Below are 22699 nucleotides of genomic sequence, written 5' to 3'. Positions count from 1 at the left end.
GCGACATCAACATGAAACCCCGCAAGAAACAATCCCGGGCAAGGGTTCCTGTACTCACCAATTTGAAGATTGAACGCTCCTGGGTGTTGTTCTGGGGGGCTCGACGGGGTTACCGCTTTAAAAGGGATCCCAGCTATGTTGGAGTGGAGCTTCTTGCTTTGGGAGAGAAGGAGGGTACGTTGGAACCTTTTGAGATGGTAATTGAATACTCTTATGAGGACTGGTTGAAGGTGATGGCCTGGAGAGATCTGGGGCTTGTGGATAAGACTCTAGAAGGCTTGCAAGAGGGTCCAAGAGAATGCGAAATGGAGTCTCCGACTCAGGGTTTTGAAAGGTGTGAATGGGAAAGCTTGCAGAACTACGACAGACGACGTGTGGGGTTTTGGAGGGGGGTCTGACGGCTCAGGGGCTACTCTCTTCTAAGAGGGCGGTGTGTCGTGACGTAGTGAAGAGATAGGATAAAAGGTGCAACAATTCATTCATGGTTTAAAATTAAAGAGAATGTCTTACCCGAAAGCTGCGGACGTCGACAGGCTCTACAGGCCTCTTCAAACCCGGGATCACCCCTGGTTCTATTCCCCAGATTTTGTATACACTCTGGAACCCTTTGACTGTGGTTACTCTCCAAGACCTCAGACCCCGGTCCCTCAGGACGAAACAACATGCGGTGCGATGGATGTCCAAATGAGTCTCGGGGATCCCCAGCCTCTGGAGCTCATGGAGGGCCTTGATTTTGCCGAACTGTCTACCGTCTGTGCGTCTCAGGAGGGGGTCAGTCCAATGGATGGAGAAACACCCCACAAACCACCAGGCGACCCAATGAGCATCGGACTGTCCCGGGGGCGTGATGAAGACGCAGGATTTTTGCCCGGGGTATGTGACCAAGTAAGCAGAGTGGTTAAAAGCACCCTGGTGTATATTCTGAGTGCTCTCATCGACCGAGCTCTGAAAGAAGTCTGTCGGGGGTGTGAAGTGAATCACCCCAGTCAGTTGAGACACAGTTGTTTGTTTGAACCAGACCGTTACTATTTCCTGTTCTATTTCAACGTGTTTTACAGAAGACTGAACAAACCGTGGCTGAAACCGGCACTAATCAAGGCGCTCTCTTACTCCCACATACATGTCACTGTGGGACAAGTCCAGAAAATCATAGATGAGATTTTGCTGGAGCTGAAAAAGGAGCCGTTTATAATAGAGAAACTTGGGCAGCTGTTCAATGACCTGGATGAGCCGAGTAGAAAAACCGCTGGCAAGCTAAAAGCTTATTTCTTCCGTAAAGAAGTTAAAGCTGGGGGCAGCGACGAAGAATTCGACATCTACGCCACTGATTCAGACTCTGACCTGAACTAAGGGACTTTGAACATGGGGAATGTTCTGGACTGCTTCTGCAACTGGTTCTGTCATCAACACTCAGCAGCTAACCTGAGAGCGCTATTACACCATGTGCTTGACAGAAAAGTAGCCAACGCGAGCCTTTTCTCTACAGATTTAACCATCGATGAGGATCAACTTTCAAACCTGGAAAAGTGAATGGCTGCTGTAACAAAGACCGGGGGGTACGAACACTGGGATGAAGGGCTCAAGGGGGCCAAGAATGATATTAGGCCATTTCATCAACATCTGTATGACCTTTTACTGAGCATGTTTAATACACCTCTGTTTACTTTTAAAATAGGTCATATTGTTGTTTTATTTACATATGTAACTGAGGTGTGTGCCTACAAGATAAAGAAACAGGTATATTTGTTGATATAGATCAAGTAACCAATCATCTGATTTATTTTTGTCTGGACCGTAGAAAAAATTGTTGTGTATGTTATACTTTTCTCAAATGTCTAAAAAGTGGTATCTGCTCTCCTGAAGTTGAATAAAAAACCTTGTATAAAAACTTTGCGCATAGTGTGGGTCTGTGTGGTTATTTGACAGAATGACTCGGCAAGCTCCCCAAATGCAGGAACTATACTACAACCCAGCCAAGATTGGGGGTTTGGCGGGTAAGAAGGGTTTTCAAAGAGGACTCGCTGAGGCCGGAGTGAAGGTTAATGATGTGGTTGTTTCAGAATGGTTACGGGAACAAGACGCCTATACCTTACATAAACCTCTCAGGATTAACTTTAAAAGAAACCGCGTATATGCAACTGACATAGATTCACAATGGCAAATGGATCTAGTCGATATGTCAAATTTATCAAAACATAACAATGGTCACAAATTGATGTTGATGTGTATCGATGTGTTATCAAAATATGCCTGGGCTCGCATTCTACATAATAAAACAGGTCGGGCGGTGACAAGGGCCTTTGAGGATATATTGTCCCAGGGTCGATGTCCTAAAAAACTGCAGACTGATAAAGGAAAAGAGTTTCTCAACAGAGAATTTCAGAATCTACTGAAGAGACACAAAATACATCATTTCACCACCGGTAATGAGCTTAGGGCATCGGTAGTGGAGAGGTTTAACCGCACCATAAAGACCAAAATGTGGAGATATTTTACAGCGGTCAACACGTTCAAGTATTTTGATAAAGTTCAAGATTTTATCGATGCTTACAACCAAGGGTATCACACCAGTATTAAAATGAAGCCTTTAGATGTTGATCAAAGCAATTCTTTTAAGGTCTATAAAAAATTATACCGACCATTTATTAAGAAGGGAAAAACTACTTATTAGTTCAACATCGGTGATGTGGTTCGCGTTTCAAAGCTAAGGAGTACTTTTGCCAAAGGTTATGAACAAACATTTTCTGACGAATATTTTACAGTTACCGAACAGTTGGGTAGAGACCCCCCCGTGTACCGGTTAAAAGACTATGACAGGGAGGATATAGAAGGAACGTTTTACGAAGCCGAGTTACAAAAAATTATTGTGGGTAAAGACAGTGTATACAGAGTTGAAAAGATATTAGCTGAAAAAACCCAGAACCGGAAAAAATATGTGTTGATGAAATGGCTTGGATGGCCTGAAAAGTTCAATAGTTGGGTCCCGGAACAACAGGTTTGCGATATTCAATCCTTATAACAACATGCCCGCGGGTGTGTTGGGGGCATTACTTTCGATTCTCAAGATGGAATCAGGAGGCTTCTACGTGACTCTACCCAGTAATGCCTCTCTCGATATATATCCTAAAAATGAAATATCCAGTTACACGGTACAATTTGGAAAATCTATAGATCTAAGGGGGTCGTGGGAAGTGGGGTTGGCGGAAATACAGTATCCTTACACTTGGGCTGTTTTACAAGATAAGGATGCCACCTTCGCCATTTTTGATGATGTTAAAAAGAGTCAATGGACATTCACGATACAAGGAGGTTATTATGACAATGTGGATAAAATATTAGATGAGATGCATAAACAGTTCTCAGAAGGCACCCCCAACATCAAGCTATATTACAACCCTATTAAAAACAGAGTGTACAAGGTGTCAAAACCAGGTATTAGCATTCAAACCAGCGGCCAACTGGGGCGTATATTTGGGTTCTATTCTGACACAGAGAGCAGGTTCTCAGAAGTGGTGGGGCGGCTTTTACACTCTTTATGTGTATACGGATATCATAACCCACCAGAGGGTCGGGGATAGTTATGTCCCCCTTTTGAGAAATGTACTTAATAAAGGTAAAAGCAATGACATGGTCACAATTACTTATGACAAACCACACTACGTACCAGTCTCAAAGACCCACTTTGACAACATCACGATCGAAGTAAAATCGGATCAGAATATCAACGTACCCTTCCGCTTCGGTAAAGTTAATGTCAAACTACATTTTCGACCCCTGAAACAGTTTGTACATTATTAAAATGGCTACCTCGAATGGTTATGTAGATCCTAGCGCCTATGTGGATTATTACAAGATGCAAGATGGAACGGCTTGCCCGGTATTGTAGGAGCCCCCACAATGTATGGCGCCGGTCTAGGAGGACTCTTTCGTGGTCTCTTTAGAATGGCCATACCCCTGCTTAAGAGAGGCTTTGCTATAGCCAGACCCCACTTGAAATCAGCGGCTAAAAATATTGTTAGTGACGTGTTCACCAATGTTATGAACCGGGCAGCTAGCCATGAGCATCAGGAGGGTTCGGGTCTCATGGTAATGGCGAGGAGGGGGGTAAAAGAAGAAACAGCATGTGTCCACCAGGGGGCGACAAAGATCCGTGGCTAACAAAAAACGAAGAATCTCTCATTCTCCAACATATCGTGGAAACACTCGGAGAAGGAAGCAGCACAAGAAAAAACCTGCAAAAAGAAAGTCTCAAAGAAAGAAAAATAGAGCCTCAGGATACATCTTTTAAACATGTCTTTTGTCCACAGTCTATCGGAAGAATGCGTCAAATCAGAACTGGATCTGTTTACAGTTCCATACACTCAAACGAGTATAGATAAGATCATATATGTAGAGATTCCCCCTCTTTCTGCAATTTCAGACACGGCCCCTCTGGAGTTTTTTATAGCTGGCAATGGCGAGGATTATATTGATTTGAATAACACATTTATTTTAATGAACTGTAAAGTGACTGATGAGGATGGCGATGCAATCGAGAAGACGACCAACGCTGGGGTCATCAATTACCCGGTGGCCACCATGTTTTCACAGGTGGATGTGACCCTGGGAGATCGGCTCATTAGTCAAAGCAGCAATACTTACCCCTATAGAGCCATGATGGAGTGTATACTTAATTATAGTGAGGAGACCCTAGGCAAACAGTTCAACCCCGGCCTTTTCTTCAAAGACATCCCGGAAGCTATGGACGACAAGGATCCAGAGGGACTCAATAAGGGTTTGCAAAAAAGAACGGCCTTTTCAACAGAAGGGAGGACCTTTGAGCTAATGGGGCATATCCATGCAGACATATTTTTCCAAGAAAAACTCATGCTCAACGGGGTAGACATTAAAATTAAAATGATCCGTAGTAAAAGTGCTTTTTGTCTGATGACCCCTGATACTGAAAAATATAAACTGACCATATTATCGGCCTCGCTGTTTGTGAAAAAAGTGTCCGTCTCCCCGGCGGTTAAACTAGGACACGCGCAGGCGTTAATGACGGCAAACGCCAAGTACCCGATCGAAAGAGTCTATATGAAAGTCCACAGTATCCCCGCAGGGACACGGGTGATGAACCAGGAAAATCTGTTTCTAGGACAGCTCCCAAAACAGGTTATTATAGGTCTCGTGGATAATGATGCATTTACCGGGGTTTACAACAAGAACCCCTTTAACTTTAAACATTATAACGCGGAATTTATAGCGTTGTACGTCGATGGTGTGCAGGTTCCATCCAGACCTTTTCAACCTGACTTTGAAAACGGCAATGTGGTTCGTGAATATGACAGTCTAGTACTGGCTACGGGTCGCCATCTCAAGGATCAAACTCCCGGCTGATCGATCGCCGGGAATACTGCAGCGGTTACACCCTGTACGGTTTCAACCTGACCCCTGACGAAGAGTGTGGACAACATTTTTCACTGATGAAGACGGGCAATATGCGTTTGGAGATGCGTTTCAAGCAGCCTCTACCACGCACTGTAAATATGGTCGTGTATGCAGTGTTTGACAACATTATTGAGGTGAATCAGAGGAGAAATGTTATGTATGATTATTATTAAAATGAACACCAGAGAGCTCAACCACATCATGAATGCCCTGGCCAGCTCACGGAAACTGTTTCAAGGAGTCTACACCTGCGATCAGCTGCCTAAATTTAAGATCAAGAATTTACCTGCAATGTACATAATCAACACACACCCTAAAAATATGCCCGGAGAACATTGGCTGGCTATTTATCTAAGGGAGGACCACCGTGGTGAATTTTTTGATTCCTATGCAAACCCCCCGGATTTCAGACCTTTCCCTCGGAAGATCAATAACTTTCTGCTCAACAACTGTCAAGAAACCATTTACAGCGGTCGTCAAGTACAAAGTCTTCAGACCTTCACTTGTGGTCAACACTGTGTGTTTTTCTTATTTCATAGATCTAAAGGAAGGTCATACCCCGATATTATGGCCTTGTACAGTGAGGATTTAGGCCAAAATGATAAAAAAGTGGCAGAGTTTGTCAGGACACTGTGGACCCCCCCTTATAACACAATGACTTACGACCCTAGCCAGCCGTGTATACAGATGGGGTGTTCTTGTGAGGATTTTAAAAGATGTCATGCGTGTTAAGGTGAAAAAATAATGAAAACAGCCTTTGAATCATTAGTTTTGTTTTTATTCAACACAATTCTTATACAAAGCAGGGGTTATGGTATAAATAAATGTACAACATTTGAAAAATAAAAAATAAAAATAAAAAATTGTTTGTCGGGTCATTATTTACAGGGGAGACAAATAAAAACATGAGATTAATAAGCTTCCCAACAATGGATAGATCCTGAGGATGGTCGCTCAGCACGGTCAGAGTAATGAGATATCGGAGTCAGATCAGGCTCCACCTCTTTACACAGACGGATTTTTTGTCGCGTTTCCTGGTTAGGAACTGTTGATTGGGGCATGTTCAGACAGGCCATCGCCTGTAGGAAAGCATTCCAGCCTACAGGTCGGCGACTATCAGGTACCTTATTAGTGCTAGTGACACTCTTCAACAAATCGAACATGTGTGAACCTTTGATCAGTAGTCCTTTAAAAACAAATTCACCCTGTTCATTCCAAGCCGTTACCCGCAGTTTCTGAACCATTTTGTGCAGGATATATTGTGCATGTCTTTTGCTTCTGGCCGGCATGTTTCTCAAAACATCCGTTACAACATCTCCCTCTGAACTCTCTACAGGTTCGGTCACCGCAACATCTTTATCAACCGTTCCCCCCGCATCAGCCCCAGAACCATTTTCTTGAGAGGCCATGGTTAAAGTTAAAATGTTTTGATCTTTTTCACCCTGTCTAACCAGACGGAGGTAGCGCTGTAACGTGTTGGTATACAACTGGGCTTTGGAATACTGATTTAAATCGGCCCTGGCCTGTATAGCTTTCATTTCAGAGTCCAGGTTGTTTTCGGCCGTTTGTCTAATGGGCTCTGGCCCGACAACATTTTTTCTCAGTTTCTCAAGCTGCTCCTGAGGGATCAAAAACATTTTCTGAGCATATTCCATTATTAACCCACTCTGGAAGCTAGAAGACTGGTTAGGAAAGGCACGGCTATGCTCAACAGCGGTCCTATAAAACCCCCGGTTTGATTAATCTTCTTTCTTTTTCTTTTAATAGAATACTTCTTATTAGCGATGATCTTGATAACCGCTTTTTGTTTTTTGAGTTTAGAATGTTGAGAAGGGGTTAGGGGTATATTACCGCGTAAGATGTTAAAAGCTATTTCACACAGGGTCTCGATCAAATCCGAGGGGGCCCCTGCCAGCACAGCTTTCCTATGGCGCGGGCTCCTCTCAAATAACATTTGCAAAAGCGGCAGATTTCTTTTAATCCGAACAGACATTCTTATTTATTTCCTTTTCTTTAGCACATAGACTGCCGGCCAATCGTGCGGGCACAAACCTGTTCTTAGGCGAAAGTCTTCTGGGGTTTGTGCATTTAATTCCGCAATCAAGTACCCGTAGGGTTTTTTGGTGGCATCCTCAAATGCCTCCAAAAAGAACTTGGTCTGGTTAGGGTACATTTGACGAGCCAAGACGGTGACCTGTAGTTTATCTCTGGGGTTTTTAAAAAGAATTATATAATTGGCATATAAATTAATAGTGCGGCTTTTTTTACCTTGAAAAAATAGATTTTGAACTAAATAAATAATACTTAAATTCCTATGATGAGTGTACTTTGTGAAAGCTTTTTCCACTTCACTGTTGTCACCGGCCTGCTCCATCAGGTCATCAAGGATCACTAGGTTAGTATTACCGGGCGGGAACAAGTCATCGCCACACAACGAGGCGGGGAGACCTTGCACAAATTTCAGATTATTTTTTTTCCAAGCCAAATCATCGTAGAGAGGTTGCCAGCAAGAGAAACACCACACTATGTTGTCAAGAGCTTGGGACACGGTTGCGTCCACATCTTCTATGATGTTCTTTATAAGATAGCTCTTCCCCGAATTGGAGGGACCGGCTATAATACAGGAGAAAGGGTGTTGAAGTCTGTTTTCAAAACCACCGCTAATATCCATAAGGCAGAGTGGTATAATCAGTCTTCAACACTCTTTTATTGTACACCACCCTGAACCGTTTGTTTAGTGATCTATTTTCCAACGTGTACCCCTTTTTATTGCGATAGATCTGATTTCCGGCTGTAATAATCTCACGAGGAGGCGCGTCTTTCTCGGTTACAAAACTTTCTACCAGGGTCGTCAGAGACTTGATGTTAATGAGCTTGTTGTTACAATGGTTCAGAGTGAAACCCTTAACTTTCATACAGGTCTTACCCGCAGCCGTTCTGTATGCGTAAGTCTTAGGACCCCCTGAAACAAACTCCACTATGTGGTCCTGAGGATCTAGTTCGCTCGTTAACTCCCCAAGGTAGTCCCCGAGGGGAGGGACCCAATCCCCTGGCCTGGTGACAAAGATTACAGAGTCAGTATCATGATAGAGCGTGCGTTCCTGCAACTGATCCATTAAGTTGTACAGTTCAAGCCGGGCGTAAGCCGAGGTAAAAACCGCTATGAAAACATTAACGTTCCCCTGTTTGGTGGGGAAATCTTTAGGGGCCCTCCACTGGACCTGTGCCACGTGGTCATTTAAGAATTGAAAGTGTGATACTGCATGTTGTTTGGAAAACATAAATTCTATGAACAGTTCAGGGGTTTTAATCAAGGTTGTGTTTAGACGGTAATTTCTTTCCCCAAACTTACCCCACAGACTGTTTAAAATCAGTTTGGACATTTGTCTCTTGGCGGGGTTTACAGTTATGTTCCCCGGCTCTAGACGGATCCCTTCCTTTTCAAAATATTGCTGAACGTATCGCTCTTTGGCCGCGGAGTCAACACACCATGAGGGATTGCCCGATGCCTCCTGTTTCCCTTTCAGATGGGTCATAATGTAATCAGCAAAAAGAGTATCAGTTTTTTCAGAAAAATGCCAAACCTCATACACCTTACCGACTCTGTAACCTTTCTCCACCGCCTTGTCAAGCTCAATGCTACACCAGACACCCGTCAGCGCTCTCTCTTCATCACTGTGCAGACAAGAGGTAGTTTGATTTTCAGTTTCCACACACGTTCTACACAGAGGGAACATCAATTTTCCCGAACACCTGTAAGGCAACACGGGTAAGAACAGCTCGCGAGGAGGGTACATGGTGACTTTGATCAAACTAAAGTAATGTCCGATTTCGAGAAAGTCACGATAAACAATGGTTGGACGCCCCAGCGGGTACATTTTGGTCTTGTTGACATAAGGGTACAGACTGGTGAAATCATAGTAATCTACTCTCTCACCCTCCTTTACCTCATAATGTAAACAGAGGGCATTGGTACGACCCACAAATAACGCATCCCGGGGCTCTAGACATTCAGGAAAGTCCAAGGTTTCCATAAACCATTGTACCCCCGCATCCTGTTGCTTCAGGGTCGTCCACTCGTGTTCCCAAATCACCAGCACGTTCAAACCATAGGTGTTTTTTAAAGTTTCAATTCGTTCCTGGAAATCATAGTAGATATCACCGCAGAGTTTTTGTGATTCGGGGTTAAAGGTGTTTGGGTCGAAGCACTGAGGACAGCCATGGTAAATACAACCAGCAAACTCATTAGCGGTACGCCGCCCGAACACGTCGCTAAAACCGTCTAAGTAGTAAGGCCCCATTTTGACTTCCCCTTGATTTAAAGCATGTCTGATGAATATGTTATCCCGGGCACTCAGGTATTCCAGCCACTGTATGGAGACAGTCGAAAAGTTATTTTGTCTAGCACGATAGTTGTCAGAAGTGGTGACCGCTATAGTGTTTCTCTGCAAGAAATTGGACCGATACATTTTCATGCAGAGAGACACTATGGTCACACTTTGCAAAGGGTCGAGACCCGATGTGTTGATAACCTCGGCGCAGAAACGCACACAGGCTTCTTTAAGGATCACCACATCATTTTTACAATAAGCGGCCATCTCTTCTCGGAAATCAAAAACACCTCACTTAACCGTATTGTACCATTTAAAGAATTCCTCCCTCTCATGAGACATCATAGTATCAACCCCATAATAAGAGGCGGGCGGGTAGGACCCTCGATAATTTTGAGTGTCCTTAGTATTAAAAAAATGGCAGAACCAACCTTTCTTCTGAGCCTCAAAACCCAGAGCCTTAGGCAAAGCGCTCAATTTCATGGGGAGGAAATTTAACGAGTCTATGTAACGTTAGTTGAAAGCTTCGTCGGTGAAACACATGATCTTGCTACCCTGAGCTATTATTTTTGGGGTCACCCCATTTTCCACCAGATACTTCATCAAAATGTAAGAATCATAACCCTTAGCATTGTGGGCAATAAATGTGTAATTGAGGTATTTTGGACCGCGATACCGCGTAAAGAAATCCCTGACACAACTCTCACCGCTAGCTGACCACTCACGATCCAACATGTCAATACAGTGTATATAATTAGCAACGTGGACCCCGTTTTCTTGCCGGCATTCAAAAGCAAAAAAGACATACCGGTTGTGCGGCGGCTCCTTTTTAACCGGCTGAATAAAGCACTGGTGTTCGGACCCCGAGGTTAAATCAGCATTACAGATCCTGCATCTCGGCTCCAGACATTTGTGTGGTTTAACCTCATGAAAATGGTACTGGAGGCAACACTGCGGGCAATATTTAGTTTGATCACAATAACTCAGTTTTTTAACCCCCTCAGCAGCGGCCCTCTGTACCTTATGCTCGGAAAAACAGAACGTTGAGAGACAAATCCTTAAGCAATCTTTACATTGGATGGTAGGGGCCAAACCCTTACGACATTGCGGATTGAAACAGACGTTACAGTAACCGTCACAGCGGTGCTTAAGCTTATCATTGAAGGCCTTATAACACCAATGACAAACATACGAACAACCCAAAAAAGCCGTCAAACTCTTTATTCCAAATTAATGTCTATCACCTAGGAAGAGAAACAGTGTCTGTGTATGGGTTTCAGGATGTGTCTGAAATTTAACAAATACTTCCTTTACCTCACAACGGTACCACACAACAATTTTTAAAGACAACAACTCCTCAAACTTGGTAATGTCTGAAAAGGCAACCATCTGTTGAGAGTTTAAGCCGGCCCTCTGATGAAGCATTAAAGCCTCTTGCAGAGCTTGGGGTTCAGGCATGTCGGGGGTGAGTAGTTTTATTAAACTGTAAGCAAAACAGAGCTTATTGTCCCCACTGGAACTCACCACTAATTGCCTGAGCTTGGTCCTAATTATGTCGTTCTTCAAGCATTTCGACAGTCTTCTAAGCGCCCCACCCTCAGGGTTACGAACCACATTCATTACCAGAGACAGACTTTCATCAGCTAAGATGGCTGCGTTACTTTGCAATAACGCTTCGATTTTAGCCAGACATCTAAATTATCTCCACTCAGCATTGCAGATAGGTTGCTAAACAAAGCATCCCCTCTGAGTTCTAACTGTACAACATCTCGAGGTCTGACCCTTTCAGCAACCTGTTCAAGCATTTTCTGCAAGGCCTCGTGTATGTTGACAAATATTTCTGCATAATTGTCACAATTTAAAAGTTCTGCAAAAGTAAAACGCTGAATCATTTCAAAATTGTTATAGGCCGGTCTATCTATAATCACGGGATCACTGGTACTCTTGGACACATCATCATTTTGAACCAAGCCTTCACCCCCTACATTCTCACAGAGCATGTCCTCCACAGCCTTATCAGTCTCAGAACCCTCCACATTCCGAACACCCCCACTGCTGACATCTACAAAACCCCCTTTTTGAGGAGGCTCATTTAAAGCCTGTAAAAGTCCTTCAAAGATATCCAACCGGTTAATGTCAAGACCCTCCTCTATAGTGATGGCTGCTTCTGCCGCCATCCTGTGTTCTAATTGTCTCAAATAATTTATAATAGGGGCAGAATTTGGTCGGGGTAGCTCCTCCAAAGCCTCCACCATTTCAAACAAATCGGGGTGAACTAGGGGGTGAACCTCTATAAGCGCTACCGGTGGGAGGTGGTTATTTAGATCATTGACCATCTGTAACAGGTCGGGGTTCACCGGTAAGTGTGTTAATTCACATTCTATCGGTGGTAATTGGGGGTTATTTAAATCATTTATCATTTGTAATAGTTCCAGGTTCATTGGGACATCAGAGGAGTTCACAACAGGGCCGGGGATGTTCTCTCGGGAAGGTCTTTTTGGGGCCCTAGCTTGTTCATAATCCTTTAGTTTGTGAGTTCTTTTACCAAGTCAGGACATTTTTTAATTTATTTTTTATTTTTCCAACAACCCACAATAGTAAGGCGTTTTGTGTCTATTAAAACATTAAATACGGTACAATTCGTTAGTAAGGGTATTAATAAGGGTGTTTTGGCTCTCTATCACCAGGTTTTGCCCCAGTAACACAAGTCTTTGATTTTGTAACAAAGTATGTAGCAACTCATGCCGACCTTCAGGAAGTAGCTCCGGGGGCTGGTGGCCTGGCTCAGCTTCAAAGGATGGTCGCTCCGGTAAATCTCGGTCGAAGGAGGCAGGGAGCGAGCGTATACTCATGGACGGAGACCAAGAAGGCCTTTGCGGTGACACCCTGGCCAAGCGCGGGGTACTGTTCCGCGTTTCTGTAGCCAAGAAACGGGTCTGGGGGGACGATGTTGAAACCAGGCCGTCGTTGGGTGGTGTGTCAGCCCTGACTGACGGCGACCCCTGAGGTTGTTGGATGCCTGTATTTGTTCCGCCCGACAATGCGGCGGGCTGAATCTGGGGTGTTGAATTACCCCCAGAAGGCTGTGGCCTGAGTAGATGTTGGGGGGTCTCCAAGACCACCGTGGGGGATCCTCTCGGTGATCTCACCGGGGAAGATGTTTGATCCCACTTAGACGGGGTAATTGTCCTCAATAGCTCATCCACAGAATGACTATCCCAAGAGTCTTGGGAAGAATAAAAATATACATTACATTTACATCTTTAAACGGCGACAGAAATCAAACTTAAAACAACATGTCCAGGACATTCAAAACCTTTAGCTTTTTTAGACCTTTGAAAATAGCCTTAGACATTCACTACAACACCTTATTATTTACAGACAATATATTTATTAGGACTTGATAATAAATGTAAAAGAGAGAAGCCGCTGTAAATAAACTGTTTCTTAAATGTTTCTTTAAAAACTGTAATATTGTTAATAAAACACACACACACACAACAACATTTCATTTTTAAACGAACCTTCCAAGTGTAAACGCTTCCTGATCCCGGGACTTCCTGTTTCACAAACGTTTTCACGATCTGTTTAAATATTAAATACAATGAACACCTTCAAGCCTTTTCCTACAACCACTTTAAAACAGAAGTATAATAGCGGGAGATAAGCCAAACAACTTACTAAACCCTTTCAGACGGCTTTACTTCCTAACCAGACGGTACGGCAATCGGTCATTTCTAAACACGTTCCCCAGAAACAAGCCTAGACCTGTCCGGACTTCTAAAGATCTTTCCCAGAAGCCCCCGCCCTACAGGAAACGGTCACCCATGGCTTAAATATTAGCCCTCAACGGGCAAACAAAGCCCTTTTAAAAACATTAAAGTTTGAAAGATCTTACTTACCTCCACAGAATAATCGTTTCTTATGTTTTTCGGCTGGTTTAGCTTTTTGCACCGCTGTGAAGGTAAGAGACATGTTTAACCTTTAACCACACCGCTTTATAAAAAGCTTTTACCTCTTACAGGCTGCAGACATATACTCACATCTATCAGATACCGGGGCTGACGGCCTTTCAGATTCGTGAAAGGTTACGGTTCTCGAAGGTAAAACGAAACAAGCCCTCGATGTGGAAGGCCTTTCGTTGTCTCGAACCACGTTTCTTAATACTGTTAGACAGGATAATTTTTTTAAATTAACAAAACTGGACTCAAACATCTTACAGAAACGTTATACAAACAAACAGGGGTTTAGTTCTTACCCGGTCGGCAGACAGCATGTCTAGGGACAACCACTTCTCTTGGTCGATCCTCGGAGACATTAATCACAGGCCTTTCGATAGTTTCTGTGTAATTAAAGAGACCGGCATTAATATATATTAAAATGTTTTCATAACTCTAATGAGCCGCTTCAAAACCACACACACCCATACATAAGAACCCATGAGCGCAAACACAAAAATCTTACCGTCGTTGTTCCAGATGATCTCCTCAGCGTTGGGAATTAACTCCTGTTGACTGGCTGAAAAATAATTTTACAGAACTTAAAACAGATGTTATAGCCTTATTTACAATACATGCACACAACACGCTCTGAGTCAATGAAAATAATCTGAAGACTTGCCTAAAAACTCGTTTAAATCGAAGTCGCTGATGTTGTTTCCGGACATTGTTGATCTTTAGTCTTAAATCGAAAGGTCAGTATGAGTCTGTCGAGCTGAAGACCAGACCTTCATACTTATACTGATGGCCACATGCCGGATCTGCTTGTAAGGCATTGTTCTGGTCTGGCCTTTGTGCCGCCCTGTTACCAATTAACATATCAAAACCAACCAATAAAATGACACTGCATCAAATTTCAAATAGAAACCAAGATGGAGACGATCTCTTCCTCTCTACTCTAAACTTTTATTAGAACCTTTAGGTCTCTCAAAAAAACATTTTTAAGCATCAAGACCTATAGTCAACAAACCACTAAGAATATTTCAGGCCTTTATAAGCGCTAAAAAACAACCTGAGCCAAGAAAATAACTATAAAGATCAAAAATAACTAGCGCTTTTACAGTGATTTTTTTTTTTTTTTTAATAGCGATGCTTTGTTTGGTATTAAACAAGTCACAAACTACTCAGAACAGCGTTTATCCCCGCAAAAGAGATATTTGGGTTTATTTTACAAAGCTTATAAATTATATAGGTTAAAAGTATTCTTAATGTTTTGATACCACATGCCATACGTACTGTTGTCTGAGCCCACCCCCGCCACCCATGGTGTGAGTGATTTAGCCTTGAGTGTTGTGATCTATTTAGCATTGAGTGATCAGTTGTTTTTATTTTTTAAACGATTCCTTATCATCAGGGATTGAGACTGCTAAAATACCTTAAAAGCATATCCTTATCTTAAGTCTAACTCTTATGAGCTTTAAGACCCTAGAATGTATTTAAGTAAAACGACTGAACACATTATGTGAGAGATAAAATATAACCACAGCTTTTTTTTTTTTTTTTTTTAAACAATTAACCTATACACACAAACACCCACACACACACCCTCTTTTTTAATTTTATTTTTAATTAAATTTGAGGGGAGAGACAGAGCCAGATACAGTGTGGATAACATAAGTACCCTATGCAAAACAGGCATTGTTAGGACCTGGGATCATAACAGACAACAGAACTTGTTGATCTTATAAAATGATTGGGCGAGAGAGAGAGAGAGACAGACAGAGACAGTGTGAATATGATAAACGCACTATTCAAAACTGGCATTGTTAAGACCTGGGACCATTACAGACAGCAGAACTTGTTGATCTTATAACGGTTTAGATTTACTAAACCATTACATGTATATTTAAAAAAGACCCCCAAACACTACAGGAAGAGCCGACCCATTCACACTCTACAGTTGACCAACAAGAACAACAAGAACAACAGGTTATGGGCGGCCTTGTTGTTCAGGGTTTTATGGGTGTACACTTTCTGACGGATATGACGTAGGAATAATTAAGGAAATAACTCTACCTAAAATCACGCCCCCCAATTATGACGTAGGAATATTAATAAGCTTAGGGCATACGTCATAACAAAATAGGCCGCGCCCATAAAACCCTACTATCTACTCATAAGAGTAACAGCAATGTCGCCGATCCTGCTACGGTCGTATTGTAACAGCAACAACATGTATCGATTTTAAAACTGTCAGTTCCAGCGCCTCGCAAAGCTACCCTTCTGTGATCGTTTGTTCTCAAGGTCAGGATTTCTTGACACTCCGAGGAAGAGAAAACGATGGCCGGCCGCGTTACAGGGACAGATAACAAAGCACTAGCACGCGTGCACCGCGGGTTGTTTCCGCCCGGTTTCGAACCAGGGACCTTTCGCGTGTGAGGCGAACGTGATAGCCACTACACTACGGAAACCGACCTGTCCTGGTGTTTCGAATGGCTCCCATCGAAGCCGGCTGGTAAAACGCGCACAGGCGTTTCCCGTGGGCCAGCCTGTGAGATAAAGGTTTCTATTTTCACTGACCTATTTTGCATTGCTCAAGGACACATCAGGACACTTTGGAAACTCTTACAAAGGAAGAACGCCCTGAGCTATGACAAGACTTACACTTACCCCAACAAGGTCATGCTCACTGGCTTGTTCAAACAGCTGCTGCTCATCTTGTGCCACCATCAGACAATCACAGAGCTATTGTGCCTTCTACACCTTACGGTAGCTTTACTTTAACAATAATAATGACGGCGACCTCGACGACAAAAAGAAAAACAAGAACAACAACAACAACAACAAGAACAATAACATCATCATCAGATTTTAATTAAAAGTGGCTACACCAGCGTTTACAATTTCAACCTGTCGACGGACGGACGCTCTGAGTCCACCAATTTCGGGAACTCCAATGAAGAAAAGCCACCTACCGCCTCCGGGGAACCACGAGGGCAAGCAGGACGAAAAGGGCCGGCCCACAGCAGGCTCTTTCCGCCCGGTTTCAAACCGGGGACCTTTCGTGCGTTAGGAGAACGTGATAACCGCTACACTTCGGAAACTGACACCGTCACCTCTTGCTTAGAACGGTTACCGTTGGAGACTGCTGGTAAAACCGACCCGTCCTGGCGTTTCGAATGGCTCCCATCGAAGCAGGCTGGTAAAACGCGCACAGGCGTTTCCCGTGGGCCAGCCTGTGAGATAAAGGTTTCTATTTTCACTGACCTATTTTGCATTGCTCAAGGGCACATCAGGACACTTTGGAAACTCTATCAAAGGCAGGACGCCCTGCGCTCTGACAGTGCCTGCACTTAACCCAACAAGGTGATGCTGAATGGCTTGTTCAAACGGCTGGTGGTCTTCCTTCACCACCAGACTATCAGAGCTATTGTGCCTTCTACACCTTACGGTAGCAACAAATCTAACTACTGCTTTACTTTAACAATAATAATGACGGCGACCACGACGACAACAAGAACAACAACAAGAACAACAACATCAACAAGAACAACAACATCATCATCATCATCATCATCAGATTTTAATTAAAAGTGGCTACACCAGCGTTTACAATTTCATCCTGTCGACGGACGGACGCTCTGAGTGCACCGATTTCGGGATACTTCGGAAACTCTTTCAAAGGCAGGACGCCCTGCGATCAGACAGTGCCTGCACTTAGCCCAACAAGGTGATGCTGAATGGCTTGTTCAAACGGCTGGTGGTCTTCCGTCACCACCAGACTATCAGAGCTATTTTGCGCCTTCAACTACATAAGAGTAACAGCAATGTCGCCGATCCTGCTACGGTCGTATTGTAACAGCAACAACATGTATCGATTTTAAAAGTGTCAGTTCCAGCGCCTCGCAAAGCTACCCTTCTTACATCGTTTGTTCTCAAGGTCAGGATTTCTTGCCACTCCGAGGAAGAGAAAACGACAGCCACCCTTGGGGCAGAGAGATGGGGGACGGGTAACACGGCACTGGCACGCGTGCACCACGGGTTGTTTCCGCCCGGTTTCGAACCGGGGACCTTTCGCGTGTGAGGCGAACGTGATAGCCACTACACTACAGAAACCGACCCGTCCTGGTGTTTCGAATAACTCCTATCGAAGCCGGCTGGTAAAACGCACACAGGCGTTTCCCGTGGGCCAGCCTGTGAGATAAAGGTTTCTATTTTCACTGACCTATTTTGCATTGCTCAAGGGCACATCAGGACACTTTGAAAACTCTTTCAAAGGAAGAACGCCCTGAGCTATGACAAGACTTACACTTACCCCAACAAGGTGATGCTCAATGGCTTGTTCAAACAGCTGCTGCTTGTCTTGTGCCACCATCAGACAATCACAGAGCTATTGTGCCTTCTACACCTTACGGTAGCTTTACTTTAACAATAATAATGACGGCGACCACGACGACAACAAGAACAACAACAACAACAACAATAACTTCATCATCAGATTTTAATTAAAAGTGCCTACACCAGCATTTACAATTTCAACCTGTCGATTGACGGACGCTCTGAGTGCACCAATTTCGGGCACTCCAATGAAGAAAAGCCACCTACCGCCTCCGGGGAACCACGAGGGCAAGCAGGACGAAAAGGGCCGGCCCACAGCAGGCTGTTTCCGCCCGGTTTCAAACCGGGGACCTTTCGCGTGTGAGGCAAACGTGATAGCCACTACACTACGGAAACCAACCCGTCCTGGTGTTTCGAATAACTCCTATCAAAGCCGGCTGGTAAAACGGGCTCAGGCATTTCAGGTCGGCTAGACTGTGAGATGGCGTCTGAAGTGCCGCGAAAGGATGCCATTTTCACAGACCTGTTTGGCATTGCTAAAGGGCACATCAGGACACTTTGGAAACTCTTTCAAAGGCAGGTCGCCCTGCGCTTTAAAAGGGATCCCAGCTATGTTGGAGTGGAGCTTTTTGCTTTGGGAGAGAAGGAGGGTACGTTGGAACCTTTTGAGACGGTAATTGAATACTCTTATGAGGACTGGTTGAAGGTGATGGCCTGGAGAGATCTGGGGCTTGTGGATAAGACTCTAGAAGGCTTGCAAGAGGGTCCAAGAGAATGCGAAATGGAGTCTCCGACTCAGGGTTTTGAAAGGTGTGAATGGGAAAGCTTGCAGAACTACGGTAGAGTGGTGAAGAGTCTAACTCAAACTACAGATCGTAAGGTTTTGTTTAGCAGTACCCTGATTACAAACCCTATTGAAGGGGGTGTGGAGGATCCAGAAAAACAGGTTACTGAAATTATGTTTGACGCCGTGGACTGGCCGTTCTTGAAAGAGGTCATAAACTGTATAAATGATGGTTTTGACATCTTGACCAAATGTTCGCAACTGGATTTGGTTAGAAGGAGAATATGCTGGATTATGGATTATATATCCCCCTTGAATGACGACGACGATGATAAAACAGACGACGTGTGGGGTTTTGGAGGGGGGTCTGACGGCTCAGGGGCTACTCTCTTCTAAGAGGGCGGTGTGTCGTGACGTAGTGAAGAGATAGGATAAAAGGCGCAACAATTCATTCATGGTTTAAAATTAAAGAGAATGTCTTACCCGAAAGCTGCGGACGTCGACAGGCTCTACAGGCCTCTTCAAACCCGGGATCACCCCTGGTTCTATTCCCCAGATTTTGTATACACTCTGGAACCCTTTGACTGCGGTTACTCTCCAAGACCTCAGACCCCGGTCCCTCAGGACGAAACAACATGCGGTGCGATGGATGTCCAAATGAGTCTCGGGGATCCCCAGCCTCTGGAGCTCATGGAGGGCCTCGATTTTGCCGAACTGTCTACCGTCTGTGCGTCTCAGGAGGGGGTCAGTCCAATGGATGTAGAAACACCCCACAAACCACCAGGCGACCCAATGAGCATCGGACTGTCCCAATGGCGTGATGAAGATGCAGGATTTATGCCCGGGGTATGTGACCAAGTAAGCAGAGTGGTTAAAAGCACCCTGGTGTATATTCTGAGTGCTCTCATCGACCGAGCTCTGAAAGAAGTCTGTCGGGGGTGTGAAGTGAATCACGCCAGTCAGTTGAGACACAGTTGTTTGTTTGAACCAGACCGTTACTATTTCCTGTTGTATTTCAACGTGTTTTACAGAAGACTGAACAAACCGTGGCTGAAACCGGCATTAATCAAGGCGCTGTCTTACTCCCACATACATGTAACTGTGGGACAAGTCCAGAAAATCATAGATGAGATTTTGCTGGAGCTGAAAAAGGAGCCGTTTATAATAGAGAAACTTGGGCAGCTGCTCAATGACCTGGATGAGCCGAGTAGAAAAACCGCTGGCAAGCTAAAAGCTTATTTCTTCGGTAAAGAAGTTAAAGCTGGGGGCAGCGACGAGGAATTCGACATCTACGCCACTGATTCAGACTCTGACCTGAACTAAGGGACTTTGAACATGGGGAATGTTCTGGACTGCTTCTGCAACTGGTTCTGTCATCAACACTCTGCAGCTAACCTGAGAGCGCTATTACACCATGTGCTTGACAGAAAAGTAGCCAACGCGAGCCTTTTCTCTACAGATTTAACCATCGATGAGGATCAACTTTCAAACCTGGAAAAGTTAATGGCTGCTGTAACAAAGACCGGGGGGTACGAACACTGGGATGAAGCGCTCAAGGGGGCCAAGAATGATATTAGGCCATTTCATCAACATCTGTATGACCTTTTGCTGAGCATGTTTAATACACCTCTGTTTACTTTTAAAATAGGTCATATTGTTGTTTTATTTACATATGTAACTGAGGTGTGTGCCTACAAGATAAAGAAACAGGTATATTTGTTGATATAGATCAAGTAACCAATCATCTGATTTCTTTTTGTCTGGACCGTAGAAAAAATTGTTGTGTATGTTATACTTTTCTCAAATGTCTAAAAAGGGGTATCTGCTCTCCTGAAGTTGAATAAAAAACCTTGTATAAAAACTTTGCGCATAGTGTGGGTCTGTGTGGTTATTTGACAGAATGACTCGGCAAGCTCCCCAAATGCAGGAACTATACTACAACCCAGCCAAGATTGGGGGTTTGGCGGGTAAGAAGGGTTTTCAAAGAGGACTCGCTGAGGCCGGAGTGAAGGTTAATGATGTGGTTGTTTCAGAATGGTTACGGGAACAAGACGCCTATACCTTACATAAACCTCTCAGGATTAACTTTAAAAGAAACCGCGTATATGCAACTGACATAGACTCACAATGACAAATGGATCTAGTCGATATGTCAAATTTATCAAAACATAACAATGGTCACAAATTGATGTTGATGTGTATCGATGTGTTATCAAAATATGCCTGGGCTCGCATTCTACATAATAAAACAGGTCGGGCGGTGACAAGGATATATTGTCCCAGGGTCGATGTCCTAAAAAACTGCAGACTAATAAAGGAAAAGAGTTTCTCAACAGAGAATTTCAGAATCTACTGAAGAGACACAAAATACATCATTTCACCACCGGTAATGAGCTTAAGGCATCGGTAGTGGAGAGGTTTAACCGCACCATGAAGACCAAAATCTGGAGATATTTTACAGCGGTCAACACGTTCAAGTATTTTGATAAAGTTCAGGATTTTATCGATGCTTACAACCAAGGGTATCACACCAGTATTAAAATGAAGCCTATAGATGTTGATCAAAGTAATTCTTTTAAGGTCTATAAAGAATTATACGGACCATTTATTAAGAAGGGAAAAACTACTTATAAGTTCAACATCGGTGATGTGGTTCGCGTTTCAAAGCTAAGGAGTACTTTTGCCAAAGGTTATGAACAAACATTTTCTGACGAATATTTTACAGTTACCGAACAGTTGGCTAGAGACCCCCCCGTGTACCGGTTAAAAGACTATGACGGGGAGGATATAGAAGGAACGTTTTACGAAGCCGAGTTACAAAAAATGATTGTGGGTAAAGACAGTGTATACAGAGTTGAAAAGATATTAGCTGAAAAAACCCAGAACCGGAAAAAATACGTGTTGGTGAAATGGCTTGGATGGCCTGAAAAGTTCAATAGTTGGGTCCCGGAACAACAGGTTTGCGATATTCAATCCTTATAACAACATGCCCGTGGGTGTGTTGGGGGCATTACTTTCGGTACTCAAGATGGAATCAGGAGGCTTCTACGTGACTCTACCCAGTAACGCCTCTCTCGATATATACCCTAAAAATGAAATATCCAGTTACACGGTACAATTTGGAAAATCTATAGATCTAAGGGGGTCGTGGGAAGTGGGGTTGGCGGAAATACAGTATCCTTACACTTGGGCTGTTTTACAAGATAAGGATGCCACCTTCGCCATTTTTGATGATGTTAAAATCAATGGATATTCACGATACGAGGAGGTTATTATGACAATGTGGATAAAATATTAGATGAGATGCATAAACAGTTCTCAGAAGGCACCCCCAACATCAAGCTATATTACAACCCTATTAAAAACAGAGTGTACAAGGTGTCAAAACCAGGTATTAGCATTCAAACCAGCGGCCAACTGGGGCGTATATTAGGGTTCTATTCTGACACAGAGAGCAGGTTCTCAGAAGTGGTGGGGCGGCTTTTACACTCTTTATGTGTATACGGATATCATAACCCACCAGAGGGTCGGGGATAGTTATGTCCCCCTTTTGAGAAATGTACTTATTAAAGGTAAAAGCAATGACATGGTCACAATTACTTATGACAAGCCACACTACGTACCAGTCTCAAAGACCCACTTTGACAACATCACGATCGAAGTCAAATCGGATCAGAATATCAACGTACCCTTCCGCTTCGGTAAAGTTATTGTCAAACTACATTTTCGACCCCTGAAACAGTGTGTACATTATTAAAATGGCTACCTCGAGGGGTTATGTAGATCCTAGCGCCTATGTGGATTATTACAAGATGCAAGCCGGGAACGGCTTGCCCGGTATTGTAGGAGCCCCCACAATGTATGGCGCCGGTCTAGGAGGA

The 22699-nt window shown here is 43.8% G+C and overlaps 3 non-coding genes across 3 annotated transcripts; all 3 read right to left on the bottom strand.

Moving 5' to 3' along the window:
- Positions 1–16094: 16094 nt before the first annotated feature.
- Positions 16095–16167, bottom strand: trnav-cac (transfer RNA valine (anticodon CAC)). The gene has a single exon. It is a non-coding gene; the product is annotated as a tRNA-Val (tRNA).
- A 1572-nt stretch (positions 16168–17739) lies between these two features.
- On the bottom strand, positions 17740–17812 carry trnav-cac (transfer RNA valine (anticodon CAC)). Its single transcript has one exon. It is a non-coding gene; the product is annotated as a tRNA-Val (tRNA).
- Positions 17813–18357: 545 nt separating this feature from the next.
- On the bottom strand, positions 18358–18430 carry trnav-cac (transfer RNA valine (anticodon CAC)). The gene has a single exon. It is a non-coding gene; the product is annotated as a tRNA-Val (tRNA).
- Between the last annotated feature and the right edge of the window lie 4269 nt (positions 18431–22699).

Source organism: Amia ocellicauda, assembly GCF_036373705.1.
Source record: "Amia ocellicauda isolate fAmiCal2 chromosome 11 unlocalized genomic scaffold, fAmiCal2.hap1 SUPER_11_unloc_1, whole genome shotgun sequence".
In the NCBI taxonomy this organism is placed as follows: Eukaryota; Metazoa; Chordata; class Actinopteri; order Amiiformes; family Amiidae; genus Amia; species Amia ocellicauda.
Note: the sequence above shows the minus strand (reverse complement) of the source record. Positions and strands in the feature narration are given on the sequence as shown.